This window comes from Lutra lutra, chromosome 1 (genome assembly GCF_902655055.1).
Source record: "Lutra lutra chromosome 1, mLutLut1.2, whole genome shotgun sequence".
NCBI classification, from domain to species: Eukaryota; Metazoa; Chordata; class Mammalia; order Carnivora; family Mustelidae; genus Lutra; species Lutra lutra.
The window spans coordinates 11,114,846-11,132,402 of record NC_062278.1 but is presented as its reverse complement, the minus strand read 5'-3'; the positions used below and the strand labels follow the sequence as shown (position 1 = coordinate 11,132,402).

Sequence of the window (17,557 nt, the reverse complement as noted above, 5' to 3'; positions counted from 1 at the left end):
GAAAGAGTACAAGCAAGTGAAGCAGCAGGTAGAGGGAGAGGGAGAAACAGACTCCTTGCTGAGCAGAGAGCCTGGTGTGGGGCTCAATCTCAGGACCCTGGAATCATGACCTAAGCCAAAAGGCAGATGCTAAACTGACTGAGGCACCAAGGCATCCCCATAACTTTTTACTATGTACTTAAACAGTTGATTTCTTTCCCTTAGGCAAGGTGAAAATAAAAACACAAAAAATTCCCACCAGGAAAAAGCCTGTTGGCCCAAATTCTGAGTTTCCGCATAAGATAATACCAGAAATAGGTTATGGGCAACTCTTTTTTTTTTTTTTTTTTTTAAATTTACTTGAAAGAGAGAGAGAGAGCACAAGTAGGCAGAGCACTAGGCAGAGGCAGAGGGAGAAGCAGGCTCCCCACTGAGCAGGGAACATGATGGAGGGGCTCGATCCCAGGACTGTGGGATCATGACCTGAGTTGAAGGCAGATGCTTAATTGACTGAGCCACCCAGGCACCCTGGTTATGGGCAACTCTTAATTACCTGAATCATACTATATGAGGTTACAGTGTTGGCCAAAAGAAGACACAGTTTTCTCATTAAACTTTTGTTTTAATGGGTCTCAAAACTCGGTGACAGACTTTTAGTCAAATTGTTTCCACTAAAAAGTACTCATTTAAAAAAACTAATAACTTAACACACACACACACACACACACACACACACACCCAAATAGTCCACAAAACATTCTCTCCTTCTGAAGCTTTTATGATGCACTGTTATCACTAGCCAGTCTTTTACTATTAAACTTAAATGGCCAATTGACACAGTTCTGATGTTCTTCCACCAGTGATTAAGCCTGGGATGACAGGTATTAGGATAAATATTCATTTAGCCCTCTGAGTTTTCTGGGCAGACTTGGTGACCTTGCCAACTCCAGCTGCCTTGTTGTCCACTCCTTTGATGACACTCACAAGAACTGTCTATCTCATGTCATGAACTACAGAATGGCCCCCAAGGAGCATAGTCAAAGAAGCTCTCAACACACATAGGCTTGCCAGGAACCATATTAGTGATGGTGGCATCACCAGATTTCAAGAATGTGAGGTCATCTTCTAGCTTTTTCCAGAACCACAATCAATCTCCTTCAGTTCAGCAAACTTGCAAGCAATGTGAGCTATGTGACTATCCAGCAAAGTGCATAGCCACCACTCCATGGCTTAGATGGTTCAGGATAATAACTTGAGCCATAAAACCAGCTGCTTCCATGGGTATGTCATTTAAGGGGTCATGAGCCACATTGGCATGCTGACCATCTTTGACAGATATGTTCTTGACATTGAAGCCCACATAGTCCCCAGGAGAAGCCTTGCTTCTCCTGGGGACATTTCAACACACTTGACTTCAGTTGTAACATTGGAGAAAAAGTGACCACCATGCCAGGTATAAGAATGCCACTCTCCACTAGGCCAACAGGGGCAGTACCAATACCACCCATTTTTCAGATGTCCTGGAGGGGCAGACACAAGGGCTTGTCAGTTGGATGAGTTGATGGCAGAATGCCATGCAGAGCTTCAGGCCATATGATTCCACTGGCCTCGCCATCTTTATGGGTGACTTTCCATTCCTCAAACCAAGGCACATTAGCACTTGGCTCCAGCATGTTGTCACCATTCAACCAGCAACTGGCATAAATGCTACTCTGTCAGGGTTGTAGCCAATTTTCTAAATGTAGGTGCTGACTTCCTTAATGATTTCCCATATCTCTTCTGGCTATAGGATGGCTTAGTGGAATCCATTTTGTTAACATCAACAATTAGTTGTTTCACATCCAGTGTGTAAGCCAAAAGGGCATACTCATGGGTCTGCCCATTCTTGGAGATAACCTGCTTCAAAGTCACCAACACCAGCAGCAGCAATTGGGACAGCACGGTCAGCCTAAGATGCGCCTGTAATCACGTTTTTGATAAAGTCTCAATATGATGGTCACATAATACTTGCTGGTCTCAAATTTCCTCAGGGAAATAACAATGGTGATACTATGTTCATGTTCAACTTTCAGTTTATCCAAGACTCAGGCATACTTGAAGGAGACCTTTCCCACTTCAGCAGCCTCCTACTCAAACTTTTTGATAGTTCCTTTGTCAATCCCACCACATTTGTAGATCACATGACCAGTAGTGGTAGACTTTACTGAATCAACATAACCAGTGATGATGATGTTGACATGAGTCTTTTCCTTCCTTATTTTGGTTTAGGTGCAGTGGTGGTTTTTATAACACTTGTGTTCTGGTGGCAAACGTGTTGTGAAAAGGTCCTTGGCCTATTTTTAAATCAGGTTGTTCTTTCTTTCATGGATTGTGCTTTTTGTGTTGTATCTACAAAAACTACCTATTGTATTTTTCCAGTTATATGACATTCTGGAAAGGAAAATTCATGGAGACTCTAAAACAACCAATGATTGACAGGGGTTAGGGAGGAGGGAAGGATGAATAAGTGGAGCACAGAGGATTTTTAGGGAAGGGAGGATAGTCTGTATGATACATGATAGTAGATACATGTCATTATACATTTGTCCAAACCCACAGAACTAACAACATCAGGAGTGAGCTATGTCTATGTAGACTATGGACTTTGGCTGATGATGTGTCAATGTGATTTTATCAATGGTAACAAACGTACTATGGCATGTGATGTGGATAGTGGTGGAAGCCATGCAAATGTGGGGACAGGAGATGGGCTTATGGGAAATCTCTGTACCTTCTGCTCACTTTTGCTGTGAACTTAAAATTGCTCTAAGAGAATAAGGTATTTTAAAAAGCATGACAACGTTAACAACTTGAGTAGTAATTAAAACAAGTAACTGTAGGTGATCCTCTGCACATAAGACATAGTTTCTCCCCCAACTTCACTGCATCCTGTTTCTACTCTGAGTTTCATAAGTCTTATAGACACATTTTAAACTTTCTTCCGCTTATGACAACCCTCCACGTATGCATGGGTGGAGGATATGCCTACTGAGATGCCTGTTTAGAATCTCCTTTGCTGCACGCTATTTCTCTTTACCTGCAACCCCCCAGATCTGCAGGGCTCAGCGGTAGCTGCTTGCTTTCATAATGATATGATTTGACCTAGTCTTTAGACTTTGCTGATTGGCCAACGTGGACTGCTAACCTAACCAAGGCTAATAAATGTGCCAGTTGAGGGAGAGACTCAGACTATGTTTGGGTGGCTAGAGGGATTCTATGTAGACCAAAAAGGTAGGAATAGCCACTGTCTACTGCGTAGCCTAGAGAACAGAGAAAAAGGGTCCTTTTGGAGAAGGAAGAATTAAGCTGATGGTCAGGACAGGAACAAAAGTTGGAAAGCATCCTGGTTTTAGTCTGTTCCAAAGGCCTAGTCAGCTATGCATTGCCTTGAGACCTGGGATGCGTCTGGCACACTTCTAATAATTCATCCCTCCCATATAAACAGACTAGAGTCAGTTTCTATTATTTGTAATCAAAAGAATACTATCTAATATGTATGAAATATACTAAACTCATTGTGTGGAACAAACTTGTAGATTTTGTTTTCAAAAGAATTAGCTGCTTGGTTGTCTCAGAAGAACTTTTCAGTTGTAGACCTGACTTCTTGGGATTAAGTATAGGGGCTAGTCCAAGGCATATGCCCTGGTAAATCCATGAAATTGAATTTACCTAAAACTCAATTCTTAATGTAACTCTAGCCTGATCATCACTTGCAAAATATTCAACATTGAATATAAGAAAGTTAGAGCCAATAAACTACTTGTGACTTGTGTAACATCATCGTATTGGAATATTTTATTGGAAGATACCCAAATTGTGTTATATGGTCTATAGTAGAAACTAGTAGTTCACCATCCTCTCCCAGCTGAACCTATATTTCCCAGTCCTTCTTGGAAGGAAAGGCAAAGCTATAGGATTAAGTTCCAATTCATGGAAAATAGGTAGAGGTGATGGGTAAAACTTCTGTAACACTTCTTAAAAGGAATGCTGTAAGACTTCTCTTCTCCTTTTCTCCTGGCATGTGAACATGATTCTAGAAGCAGGAATGGCCATGCTAGAACACAAGATGGAAGCCATATGTTATAAATGGATACAAATGGATAGCAACAAGCTGGATAGGGCCTGGATCCCCAGCCCTACCTACATTTAGAACTTTCCATGTAATAAACCATCTTATTTAAGTCACTGTTATTTTGACTTGTATTTAAGTAGCTGGGGACCTTAACTGTGACATAGCCTTTGCATGGAAAAACAAAAATGAATGACTGTTTCCCACAAGAGGTATTGTAACCATCATTCAACAAATGTTTATCGAGTCACCAAGGTCTGAATGTGAACAGCTGAGTGCCCTTGGAAAAACTGTCCAGGTTGGTAAAGTAATCTCAGCTACATGAAATGACAAGTGCCCAAAGAAACAAGGGGCACTTAGCCTAGGGAAAGAAAGGGTTAGGTTAAGTCAGGAGACATAGGAAGAGTTCATGTGGAAGAGGGGACAAACTTGTTCCATATGGATCCAAGGGGGCTGAACCAAGGCCAACAGGTTTATGCAGGGAACTGAAGCACTAAGATCTAACGAGTTCTAATCAGTCCAGGTTGTTGGCTTTAAGCAATATAAACAGACCCTAAAATCTTAGGCAAAAATGAAATTAATTGGAATGATATTTGGGGGAATCTCAGAATTGACCAGAGTCCAGAGTACTGGCCAGAACCAAGAGTATTCTCAAGGGCTGGTTAGCAGGAAGCATAACCATAGCCATTGAGAAGGAAGGGTCTGGTGAGCATGATGAATGACCACTCGCTGTTCCTCATGTCACTGAGTCATTCACTCAGGACTCAAAAGCATGAGAGAGAGTCTGATGGTTGCACATGGGATCATTTTCCATTTGCTGGCTTCACATGGTAGAATAGTGGAAAATCTGTCTCTGTTGATTGTAGCATGGAAGTCAGGCACCACCTCCAAGAAGAGCCCAAGATACTATGGGACAAATTTCCAGTCCTACCTCTCATGATGCTTTCAAAGCCCATCATTCTGTGACCAGTGTCTCAGGATTGGGAGGGATTTGTCCATTCAGCAAAGTCATCTCCTTTCTACATTCCTCATATATGCTCATATATTCTTTATATATATTCCAACTCATATATATTCCAACAGTGAAAGCCTCCCTACCTTCTTATTGTTGAAATGAAATAAAGGCCAAGAGTTTAGACTCTCTACCTGGTACTCAAGGCCCTTGAACTCTGGTCCCACTTTTATAGAGTTAAGTTCCTGTAAGTCTTCTACAGACACCTTTCCTCCTGTCAAATTTATACACTCAATGTAACCATCCCCTGACCCCACCAAAACATCTTATGTTTATCCTCTTTTCTGCTCCCGTCTATCTAAATGTTATCCATTCTTCACATTCCAACTCAAATCCCACATCCTACATGAAACATTCCCAAGCCATCCCAGCCCAAAGTCATGTGGCTTTGGAAATTTTTGCTTGTACTCTTTGTTAGAGAGCTAATCACTCTCCTTTTATATACTTTCTATTTCTTAGAATTGATACTTAAATCCTGTTAGATGATTTAGTTTTAAACATACTTATATAAAAAAATTAGAAAATAAACATATCATCTCTGCCTATGTAGATTATAACTTCTTAAAGACATGGACTATTTCTTATCCATCTTTGCATCTCCTGCAGAACTTAAAATTCTTTCCACATGGACATTTTTTTCTTAATTGATATGAATCCCAGAGGTGAGTGTGGTTTGACCTCTTATTCAGGAATTTGGGGAAGGGAAAAGAGGAAAAGATGTGAGTAGAGGTATATTAGAGCAATAGAACAATGACCGAAAATGATTTTTCTGAGTATAATAATGATGTGATTTATATTTTTTACAGCTTTGTTAGGCTATAATTGATACCTAATAAATTGCACATACTTCAAGTATATAATTTGATAAGTTTTGACATTGTATGCAACCATGAAATTATTGCTCTGATCAAGATAATAAAGATATCCATCATCTCTAAGTGTTTCCACACGTTCCTTTATAATCCCTCTTCTTCACTTCTACCTCAAGCAACCACTGATTTGTGTCACTGTAGTTTGAATTTTCTAGAATTTCATGGGATGGAATCATTCAGTATGTTTTTGAGTGTGTGTGTGGTGGGGGGATCTGACTTCTTTCACTTAGCATGATTAATGTTCATCCGTGTTGCTGAACATGTCTATAGTTGACTTTGTATTGTTGAGTAGTATTCCATTGTATGAAATGAGGATAATAAGAGGATTCACCCCAGGACTGCTGTGAGCATTAAATGCATTGATACAAAAAAGATACGTAGACCAACACTTGTTAATTTTTTTTTTAAAGATTTTATTTATTTATTTGTCATAGAGAGAGAAGCGAGAGTGAGCACAGGCAGACAGAGTGGCAGGCAGAGGCAGAGGGAGAAGCAGGCTCGCTGCCAAGCAAGGAGCCCGATGTGGGACTCGATCCCAGGACGCTGGGATCATGACCTGAGCCGAAGGCAGCTGCTTAACCAACTGAGCCACCCAGGCATCCCAACACTTGTTAATTTTATTAGGCTTTTATTTCCTACACAAAGCAATCATAGTCATTAACAATTGCCTAACACATTTAATAGATAAAGAACCTAAAACATAAAGAAATTAAAATGACTTGGCGAGGACCCTCAAGACAAAGATTACTTAGGTCTTCTGACTCTCAACCTCGTGTCTTCACTCTACCACTGAGACTACAAAATGGAAGCCCCATCTTTTTATAATGTCAACTCAGAAGTTATATCCTATCACTTCTGCTGTATTCAATTCCTTAGAGGTCTTTAAATCTGGCTCATACTGGAGGACAGGGAATTATATAAAGTGTAATGCCAACAGGTAGGGATCATAGAAGACCCTCTTAGAGGCTACTTACTATAGGCCCCCTCTCTGGCCATTTTTTTAGTAAGAAGTGGACCCTGTGGCTAGGCTATGGAAAGAAGTGGGGTATCAGAGTTGGGGCAAGCAGTTTTCTTCTGCCTTCAAGATGACACCAGTCTATCATGTATCTATCCCACTGTTTGGCGCTGGGGGCCTAAGGGTTTCTTTTCTGAGAATTTATGTACTCATTGCTAAGGTCACAAAGTAAGTAAGTAAGTAAGTAAGGTCACTTTGTTAGTTCTGGCTCTCTAAGAAGCAGACACCAAGACAAGATCAGACGTGTAAGAGATTTCTTGGGGGAAATATCCATGAAGGAAAAAAGGAGGGAAGCAGGGAAGATGGGGAGAGGAGTGCATCACAGGTCTGACATCTATCCTGGAGATGGGGAGGGGAAAGAGAGTCTCACACCGCAGGAGAATTCCAAGAAAGGTTTGGTCAATCACTGGGAAGTCCTTGAGCCCAACTCACCCATCAGAGGAGTCCTGGGTGTAATAGAAATGAACCTGAATTTGTTCTTCACTTCGCTGTGCTCCATCATTGATGGGGAACAGCCTGGGGGACACGTGACCTCAGTGCTAATAAAGCAATGGACCCAGAGGGCCTGCAGCTAGGGATCTGAGCAGTATCATTGCATTTCTGTCTTGCACACGCATCAAGGGATAGTTCACGGGATTATGGAGTAAGCATAGGTTGCTGAAAGAGTCCAAAGGAGGTGCACCTGATCCAGACTTTCAAGTTCAGGGTAGGCTTTCTGTCTGGCAGTCATCAAAACTGAGACATGAACAGAGGGAAGCAAACTGACATATACCATTGGAGAAATGCCTACTGGTACCAGCACTTTGAGGAACAGTTTGGCATCATGTAGAATAGTTCAGGGTTTGCATACCCTGGGAAAGAGCATGCCACTCTTTGCACGTGTACATATATGCATTGGTCTGTGTGTGTAAGATGTTCCCACCGCTGTTCTTTGAAATAGCTACCCACAAAGGAAACCATCATGCCCTCCTAGCAGAACAGATAGACAGTGGTTTAGCTGTACAGTAGAATAGTTTCAGTGATGAAAATAAGTGAGCAACAACTACACTCTAGGACTTGGATGAATCTCTTAAATACGTTTTGAGGGGAGGAAAGGCAAGGCACTCACAGGACATTCAGGAAGTGGGCAGAAACAGACTGCTGTTTGGGGAATGCATCCAAAGATGGTAAAGCCAGAAAGGAAGCCAAGGAAAAGTGGGGAGGAGAGGGGTTGTGCTTCTAGAGAGGCATGGAAGAAGATTCTGGATGTGGGCTTCTGTGATGCTTGTGAAATAATTCTTTTTTTTTTTTTTTAAGTCAGCTCCATGCCCAGCATGAACTGGAACTCATGACCCTGATATCAAGACCTGAGCTGAGATCAAAAGTCAGACACTTAACTGACGGAGCCACGTGGGCACCCCTTATAAAATAATCTTTGTAATTCTCCATGAGTGTTTCATGCAATCCCATGAAATATTTCATAATTAAAAAAAAAAGGATGGGGGGCAAATAGAAGTAGGCTAGGGCAGGGGAGTGGGGTGTGTTCCAGGGAGAGTGGAAAGGGCAGGAGGGGAAATGCATGTGGAGTTCAGGGACCTCAAACACCATGGAGTAACACTGAGGAGGGGCAAGAGGGATGGGGTGGGGATTGGGGGCATGCTGCAGAAGGAAGGGCCTTATAGACCCCTGCTGGGGAGTTAGCAATGTACCCTGAGGGCAAAGGGGAGCCATTGAATTATTTAAACTGGGGAGAAACTGAATCAGATGTGTGTTTTCCAAAGTGGCTGCACCAACTTGCATTCCCACCAACAGTGTAAGAGGGTTCCCCTTTCTCCACATCCTCTCCAACACATGTTGTTTCCTGTCTTGCTAATTTTGGCCATTCTAACTGGTATAAGGTGGTATCTCAATGTGGTTTTAATTTGCATCTCCCTGATGGCTAGTGATGATGAACATTTTTTCATGTGTCTGATAGCCATTCATATGTCTTCATTGGAGAAATGTCTGTTCATATCTTCTGCCCATTTTTTGATATGATTATCTATTATGTGTGTGTTGAGTTTGAGGAGTTCTTTATAGATCCTGGATATCAGCCTTTTGTCTGTACCGTCATTTGCAAATATCTTCTCCCATTCCGTGGGTTGCCTCTTTGTTTTCTTGACTGTTTCCTTTGCTGTGCAGAAGCTTTTGATCTTGATGAAGTCCCAAAAGTTCATTTTCGCTTTTGTTTCCTTTGCCTTTGGAGACATATCTTGAAAGAAGTTGCTGTGGCTGATAGCGAAGAGGTTACCGCCTATGTTCCCCTCTAGGATTCTGATGGATTCCTGCCTCACGTGGAGGTCTTTTATCCATTTTGAGTTTATCTTTGTGTATGGTGTAAGAGAATGGTCGAGTTTCATTCTTCTACATATAGCTGTATGGAGATTCCTTAAGAAATTAAAAATAGAGCTTCCCTATGACCCTGCAATTGCACTACTGGGTATTTACCCCAAAGATACAGATGTAGTGAAAAGAAGGGCCATCTGTACCCCAATGTTTATAGCAGCAATGGCCATGGTCGCCAAACTGTGGAAAGAACCAAGATGCCCTTCAACGGACGAATGGATAAGGAAGATGTGGTCCATATACACTATGGAGTATTATGCCTCCATCAGAAAGGATGAATACCCAACTTTTGTAGCAACATGGACGGGACTGGAAGAGATTATGCTGAGTGAAATAAGTCAAGCAGAGAGAGTCAATTATCATATGGTTTCACTGATTTGTGGAGCATAACAAATAACATGGAGGGCATGGGGAGATGGAGAGGAGAAGGGAGCTGAGGGAAATTGGAAGGGGAGGCGAACCACGAGAGACTATGGACCCTGAAAAACAACCTGAGGGTTTTGAAGGGGCGGGGGGTGGGAGGTTGGGGGAACCAGGTGGTGGGTATTGGGGAGGGCATGTATTGCATGGAGCACTGGGTGTGGTACAAAAACAATGAATACTGTTACACTGAAAAGAAATTAAAAAAAAAAAAAAAGATGTGTGTTTTCCGAAAGATCCTATGGCGGCAGTGTGAAAGGTACCTCTCAGCACCCAGGTGAGTGGAGGTGAGGTGGTCAGAGAAAGAGTTCCTGGTGCTTGTATGTTGCCCGTGACACTTATCCAGGGCTTGCCACTGTGGGCTTCCAGCTGGAGTCAAGTTTAACAGCACTGATTCCCAGGCCTGAAGCTGCCCTTCCTCACTGGCCAACCACAGCCCTCCTTTCTGCATGCAGGAACTTGGTCATGTCTTAATCACTGAATCATTAACAGCCGGAGAAGGTTTGCCAACCTGACTGCTCTCTAATGTCAACCACCCATATTATTGATGGAAGATGAAGTGTTGTCCTTGCTCCCAAAGGCCCTGCCTTCTGGATTCTGAACACTTTGGGGAAAGAAGAAAAAAAAAAAAAAGGACTTGTAAATAACTGATCATTGCAAAGGTTAACCCCTTGGGAATTCCTTAGTAGGAGTCGTTTAATGATAGCACTGTATGTAATGATTCTTTCATTGCTTAAGTGACTTGTTCCATTTGCAATAATACAGGGGAGCAGCTGATTAACATGGTTATTTAAAATTTTCTTAGTAACTATGTGTTTAGTATTAAGTTCAGTTGTGGACTTCTTTATTCAATGTGGGAACTAAATCCCAAGATATTTCCTGCATATTCTATTCTCCTAAGGTCTCAGTAACTGGAGGGTGAAAGTTCATGATTTATTGTAGGAGGTATCACCTGATAGCTCTCAATTATCTTGTAATTTTAATTGCACGTGAGGATTTTTTTTTTCTTTTTGGCAGAACAAACAGCTGCTGTTCTTATTGGCAGGAAGTTGATTTTTTAAAAACTATGGGCAATTTGAAAAAAATAGATATTATCTAATAACTAAGCATTATATCTTGATTGGTGATACATTCTCAAGTGTAAGATCTTCCTCAAACCCCTTGGGGGTTTGACTTCCTACTAGGTTCTCCGTTGCAAATGATCACTTTCTCCCTGAATATGGGCTCCTTTGGAATCCCCTCAGCCTCCCTCCCACATGCTCTTTACCTGCCTGTCATGTGCCTTTGTAAAAGGAAAGTCCAGTGAAGTTTAGATAAAGGGAACAATTCCGATTTGACCTTGAGGCAATGGGGGGCTGCCTAACCACTGGATGTAGTCTAGTGCCTACGGGCTTTGCTCCTTGTACCAAATCTATGCAACCCCTTCTTGTTCTAATGAGGGCATTCTCCCCAACATGAATCGACAGAGCCCTAACAACACGGGCGAGATGATCACAGAGGGTGTGGACTTGGAAATGATACTGGCATATTGACCTTCTTACCAGGAAGTGTGGACTGGTGATGTCATAACCCCCAACCTTCAACAGTCCTTGGGTGGCCAGATCATTCGGGTGGTGGATCTGCGCAGGCGTTTTTATGCCTACCACTTTCTTCCCTTTGGTGGAAACCCTGAAGAGGGAGACTCTTTGGAGAAATAAAAGAGATCACCTCAGTTCTTCAGAAGATCATCATCTTGCTATGAAGATTTGCAAAGATAAGATATGTGGAGAGAAAAAAATACTAATACATTGAATTGTCATATAAGCTTTCTGATTTAGGAGCGGAAGAGATGCGACACAGGGGTATGACCAGAACAAAGGCAAATCGGTCCAGAATGTTTATTGAAGAGAAACCCGGGATCCACTGTTGACACTTGCCCCACTAACTTCCCCTCAAATCTTCAGTCAGTCACCAGACCCTACGGATTCTATCTCCTGACACTCCTTTCTTCAACCTTCATCAGCCCCTGCGCCATGCCCTCTGAGCTTGACCCAGCCAGTGCCCCGGCCCCCTCTGAATCCATTCAGGCCTGTCACATTCTGCGCTTTCACATCCAGCGTGAAAACTGCTCTGTGCAGAGCAGGCCTGGCTTGTGTACCTCTCAATGCCAGGCATTCCTACTGACTTTTGTTTCGTGCCTTGCCCCCTGAAGACCCCTTCAGACACCGCTTCATTCTCCTGCACCCTCTCCAGACCATGGCCTTCGCTCCTTTGACTAAATCTAAAATCCTTCCACGTGTGTGTTCTGGATTTTGCACTTGTGGAGGAAGACCATAAAGCTGTTACCTCCAATATTACTGACATTTAACATGAATGTCCCACCATAGGCTGCTGGAGACACGTTCTTTTCTTTTTTTAAAGATTTTATTTATTCATCTGACAGAGAGAGAGCACAAGTGCGGGGGTGGGGGCAGCAGGAAGAGAGAGAGGGGGAGAGGCAGGCTCCCCGCTGAGCAGGGGCTGATGCAGGACTCGATCCCAGGACCCCGGGATCATGATCTGAGCCAAGGGCAGATGCTTAACTGACTGAGCCACCCAGGTACCCGGACACTTTCTAGCAATGTCAGGAGAAAAGCTAAGTACTTTGATAAGTGAAGGTGTAGGGAAGATTTTGTTGTTGGTCTTTTTTTTTTTTTAAATAATTGTGTGTTCATTTGCTTGTTTTTTAAAGATTTATTTATTTATTTATTTGACAGACAGAGATCACAGTAGGCAGAGAGGCAGGCAGAGAGAGAGGGGGAAGCAGGCTCCCTGCTGAGCAGAGAGCCTGATGTGGGGCTCGATCCTAGGACCCCTAAGATCATGACCTGAGCCTAAGGCAGAGGCTTAACCCACGGAGCCACCCAGGTGCCCCTCTTTTTTTAAAGTTAAAAATTATATTAAGCATTTCTTTCCTGAAAAAGTACTATGGTAAAGAGAACATTTCCCACAAACATGCCATGTTTGTTTGTTTATTTGTTTATTTATTTATTTATTTATTTATTTATTGCAGGGGAGGGTAGGCAGAGGTGAAAGTAAGGAAACATTTCATTTAGGCAAACTTTGCTCTTTTTTTTTTTCTTATGAAGTGGAACCCAAATTTGAGCTCCCTCTCCTCCAAGAAAACATACTCAATCAAAATTAGAAAAATGATTTGGAAATTAGTGGATTAAAAGAGCTCCCCAAATGCCTGACCTAATAATGTACGTATTTTGTACACTGTGTTTCATTTGGCAAGGCACACAGCCAACAGAGCTGTGAGATGACCCACTGAGTCTCTGAAAAAGTGGGTGACAGCATGAGCAAGGGGGTTTAGAAACACCAGCAGGTTCAGCGGTAAAGCCTTAAAAAACAATGTGAATTTGAAATGTGACTTGGGTTGGGGCCATGGGCTGAGCAGTCAGGCCAAGAAATGACGGTGTACTTTCCTCAGGGGGAAGATGATGGGCTGAGGAGAGTGTTGACTGACAGCTGAAAATATGACTTGGTTCGACTGTCATTGAAAACATTCCCATTTCTTCACTTTTTTGAGTTGTCTTTAGACACACAAGGCCTGTCTGTGACATATCTTTCAAAATTAACAATCTTCTGTGAGCTCAAGGTAAAGCCTTATTATACAGCGATATAAAATAAGAAGGTAAAGATGATTAAGCTGGCCCAAGGCATACAGTGATGTTACTTTTTTGAAATAGGACTGGATTTCAACTTATTTTTTCTTTTCTGTTGCTTCTCATAAAACCGTACTTGAAAATGGGTCAAGATCTCTGGTTAACCAAATCTTCAAGATTTCTGGTTAATCAAATCTTCAATATATACCACATTAAATGTTTTGGAGAACCTAAGTTACAGAATATTCTTTTTTCTTGTATAACCAAAGTTTTGGACTCTTTCACTAATACAACCCCGTGGCACCTTCTCCCAGATCCTGCCAACAACCATTCTACTTTCTGCTTTTATGGTTTTGAAGATTTCAGATGTCTCATGTAAGTGATATGTAGTATTTGTCCTTTTGTGTCGTGTTTATCCTCCAGTTTCTCTGACATTATCTCAGATGGCAAGATCGCCTTCTTTTTAAAGTCTGACTAGTATTGTAGTGCATCACATTTTCCTTATCTGCCCGTGGACATTGAGATCACTTTCATATCTTGGCTGTTGTGAATAATGTTGCAATGAACATGGGAGTGCCGATAGCTCTTTAATATCTGATTTCCATTCCTTTAGCTATAGGATCATAAAAGGGATTGCTGGATCATATGGTAGTCCTATTTTTAAATTCTTCAGGAGTCTCCATACTGTTTTTGACAGTGACTCCACCAGCTTATATCCCCACTGACAGGGACAAGGGTTTTCTTTTTCCACATGCCTCCCAACACCTGCTAACTGTCAACACCATTCTAACAGGTGTAGTGTGATATCTCATTGTGGTTTTAAAATTTTTTAAAAAATTTTATTCATTTATTTATTTGAGAAAGAGAGAAAGAATGAGCAGGGCGGTGGGGTAGAAGGAGAGGGAGAAAAAGACTCCCCACGTGAGGCTCAATCCCAAGGCCCTGAGGTCATGACCTGAGCTGAAGGCAGTCGCTTAACCAACTGAGCCACCCGGTGACTCCTCATTGTACTTTTGATTTTCATTTCCCAGATGATTAGTGATATTGAGCACCTTTTCACGCACCTGGTGGTCCTCTATATGCCTTCTTTATAGAAAAGTCTATTTTTTTTTTTTTTGCTTATTTTTAAATCAGGTAATTCTTTGTGTTTGTTGCTGTTTTTATTTTTTATTATTTTAAAAATATTTTTATTTATTTATTTGACAGAGAGAGAGATCACAAGTAGGCAGAGAGGCAGGTGGGGTGGGGAGAAGCAGGCTCCGTGCTGAGTAGAGAGCCCGATGTGGGGTTCGATCCCGGGACCTTGAGATCATGACCTGAGCCGAAGGCAGAGGCTTTAACCCACTGAGCCACCCAGGCACCCCTTGTTGCTGTTTTTAAAAATCAAATTGTATGAGTTCCTTTATATATTCTGTAAATCAGCCCCTTATCAGACATATAGTTTGTAAATAATTTCTCCCATTCTATAGATTGCCTTTTCATTTTGTTCATTATTTCCCTTGCTGTGCAAAAGCTTTTTAGTTTGACGCAATCCCATTTGTCTATTTTTGCATTTGTCACCTGTGCTCTTAGTGTCATAGCCAAGAAATCATTACCAAGGCCAACATCAAGATTTTTTTCCTGTGTTTTATTCAAGGAGTTTTATGTTTCAGGTCTTATGTTTAAGTCTTTAGTTTATTTTGAGTTAATTTTTTTATTTTTTAATTTAAAAAAAGATTTTATTTATTTATTTGACAGAGAGAGAGATCACAAGTAGGTAGAGAGGCAGGCAGAGGCAGAGGGGGAAGCAGGCTCCCCGCCGAGCAGAGAGCCCGATGCGGGGCTCAGTCCCAGGACCCTGAGATCATGACCTGAGCCAAAGGCAGAGGATTAACCTACACTCAGGCGTCCCTTGAGTTAATTTTTTTAAAAGATTTATTTGTTTTAGAGAGAGCGCGCAGGAGTATGAGAATGGGCAGAGGGAGAGGAAGAGAGAGGATCTCAAGCAGGGTCCCTGCTGAGGACGGAACCTGGTGCAGGGCTCCTTATTATGACCCTGAGACCATGACCTCAGCTGAGATCAAGAGTCAGACCCTTAACCAACTGAGCCACCCAATTTTGAGTTGGTTTTGGTGTAAGAAAAGGGTATAATTTCATTCTTTCCCATGTGGATATCCAGTTTTCCCAACACCATATATTAAAATGATTACCTTTTTCCCATTGTGTATTCTTAGGCCCTTGTCAAATATCAGTTGACCATTGGTTGACCATATATGTGTGTTTATTTCTGGGTTTTCTATTTTGTTCCACTGGGTCTATATGTCTTTTTTAGTGCCAGTACCCTACTGTTTTAATTGCTTTAGCTTTGCAATACGGTTTGAAATTAGAATGTATATTGCTTTATTCTTCTTGCAGAAAATTGCTTTCATTATTCTTTTGTGGTTACATATGAATTTTAAGATTTTTTTATATTTCTTTAGAAATTGACATTGGGATTTTGATAGGGATTGCATTCAATCTGTAAATCATTTTGGGTAGTCTGGGCATTTTAACATTGCTTCTTTTAATCCATGAGCACAGATATCTTTCCATCTGTGACTGCTTTATATTGCTTTATAGTTCTTAGTGCACTGATCTTTTGTCTCCTGGGTTAAGCTTATTCCTAAGTACCAGAATAATTTTAATACATCAAATATTACAGTAATATTTATAATTCTAAATGCCTACTTATATACATAGTATAAAATTCAAAATATCTTTCCGGTGCATTTAAATTTGTAGTTATAATAGAAGGACACTAAATCTGCATCAGCATTCCTTGTGATTTTGTCATTTTTAAATGAGCATCCTGTGCTTAAAAAAAAAAAAAAAGTTGAAGGGGGAGAAAATCAGGGTAGCTGCCCTTTCTCTCCCTTTCAGAAGAAATGGAGTGAGCCCCTGGGCAGCCACCAGATTGGGAGAGCTGCGCATACTGTGTTGAGGCAGAATGCAATGAGACTAATTTCCTCATACTAATTGTCAACAAGCTGGCCCTTCACTCATCCCTGGCCATTAGGGAAAAATTATGGCACTTGCAAGAGGAAATGCTAAAAGTTAAAGTCAACTGGTGGTATTGCCCTGGTCTTTGGCTTGGCATATTACTTTGGGGGTCCATGTTTTCTCATTCCCAAACTGGGACATGTTGTTGATAACAGGAGGGACTGGTGAAGTAGGGAATCGTCCTGGAAAACAACTCAGAAGTCCAAGAATAGAAAATGTTAGAACCCAAGTATCACAGAATAGACATGTTCAAAAATCATCTTTATCTTTGATGGGGGAATGGGAGGTAATATCTGAGAAATACCAAGGTCTCCGGAGAAGGTGGAACAGGGACTCTATTCTCAGTTTATATAGGCTACATGGTACATCAACCGAATAATACTATTGGCACTTTAATCCGCGTGGTGGGAGAGAACCAGAAGCTGGACTAAGTATGGGCTCAGCTTTCCTATAGTCTGGATCCAAATTTTATCAATATTACTGTTTGACCTGGGCCTAGTTACATAAACTTTGCGTGAATCCCTGAAGTTGTGGTTCACAATAGTACGTGCCTCACAGAGTACGAGTTTTAGGAGAGGCATATAAGAGCCTTAGCGTTGGGCCAGATACACAGTAAACGCTAAGTTTTATCCATTAGCATTAAAGCACTTTAAAGACAAACATTTCACCTACAGGCCCTTTTAACGGGACAAGCATACTATTCAGGGGCGACAATTGCAGGGGGCTCCGTTTCTAAGGAGTGGAGCTGGAGAAAATGTATTTGGTACTACGCCTGCCGCCTGCCTGCCGGGAAAAGTCGTCATTGGCTGGAGGGAAAGGTGAACCCTGTGTGCCTGTTGAGGGGGTGGGAGGAGGGGGAAGGGAATGAATGTACCATAAGCCTCTTCTCCTCCAGGACACGCTCATGCTCCCAGACGGTTACTAAACGGCTTTCCAAGTTCTCAGCTGGTCCTCTAAATGAAATCTGAGCAAACATTTAAAGAATATCCGTTTGAGCCAAAGTATTAGCCTGCCCTTGGCAACTACACGTGGGGCAGGCCGGGCTCATACAACAACAGAAGCTTGTGTCGCGCCTATGAGAAAGCATCGTTCTCAGCGGTTTACGTGCATCAACTCACTCAAAGGCATCGCGGCCCTGGGAAG

General features: G+C 41.9%; 1 pseudogene; it reads right to left on the bottom strand.

Annotated features, from left to right (window-relative positions):
- Positions 1-876: 876 nt before the first annotated feature.
- LOC125083673 (elongation factor 1-alpha 1-like) lies at positions 877-17,542 on the bottom strand (annotated as a pseudogene).
- Between the last annotated feature and the right edge of the window lie 15 nt (positions 17,543-17,557).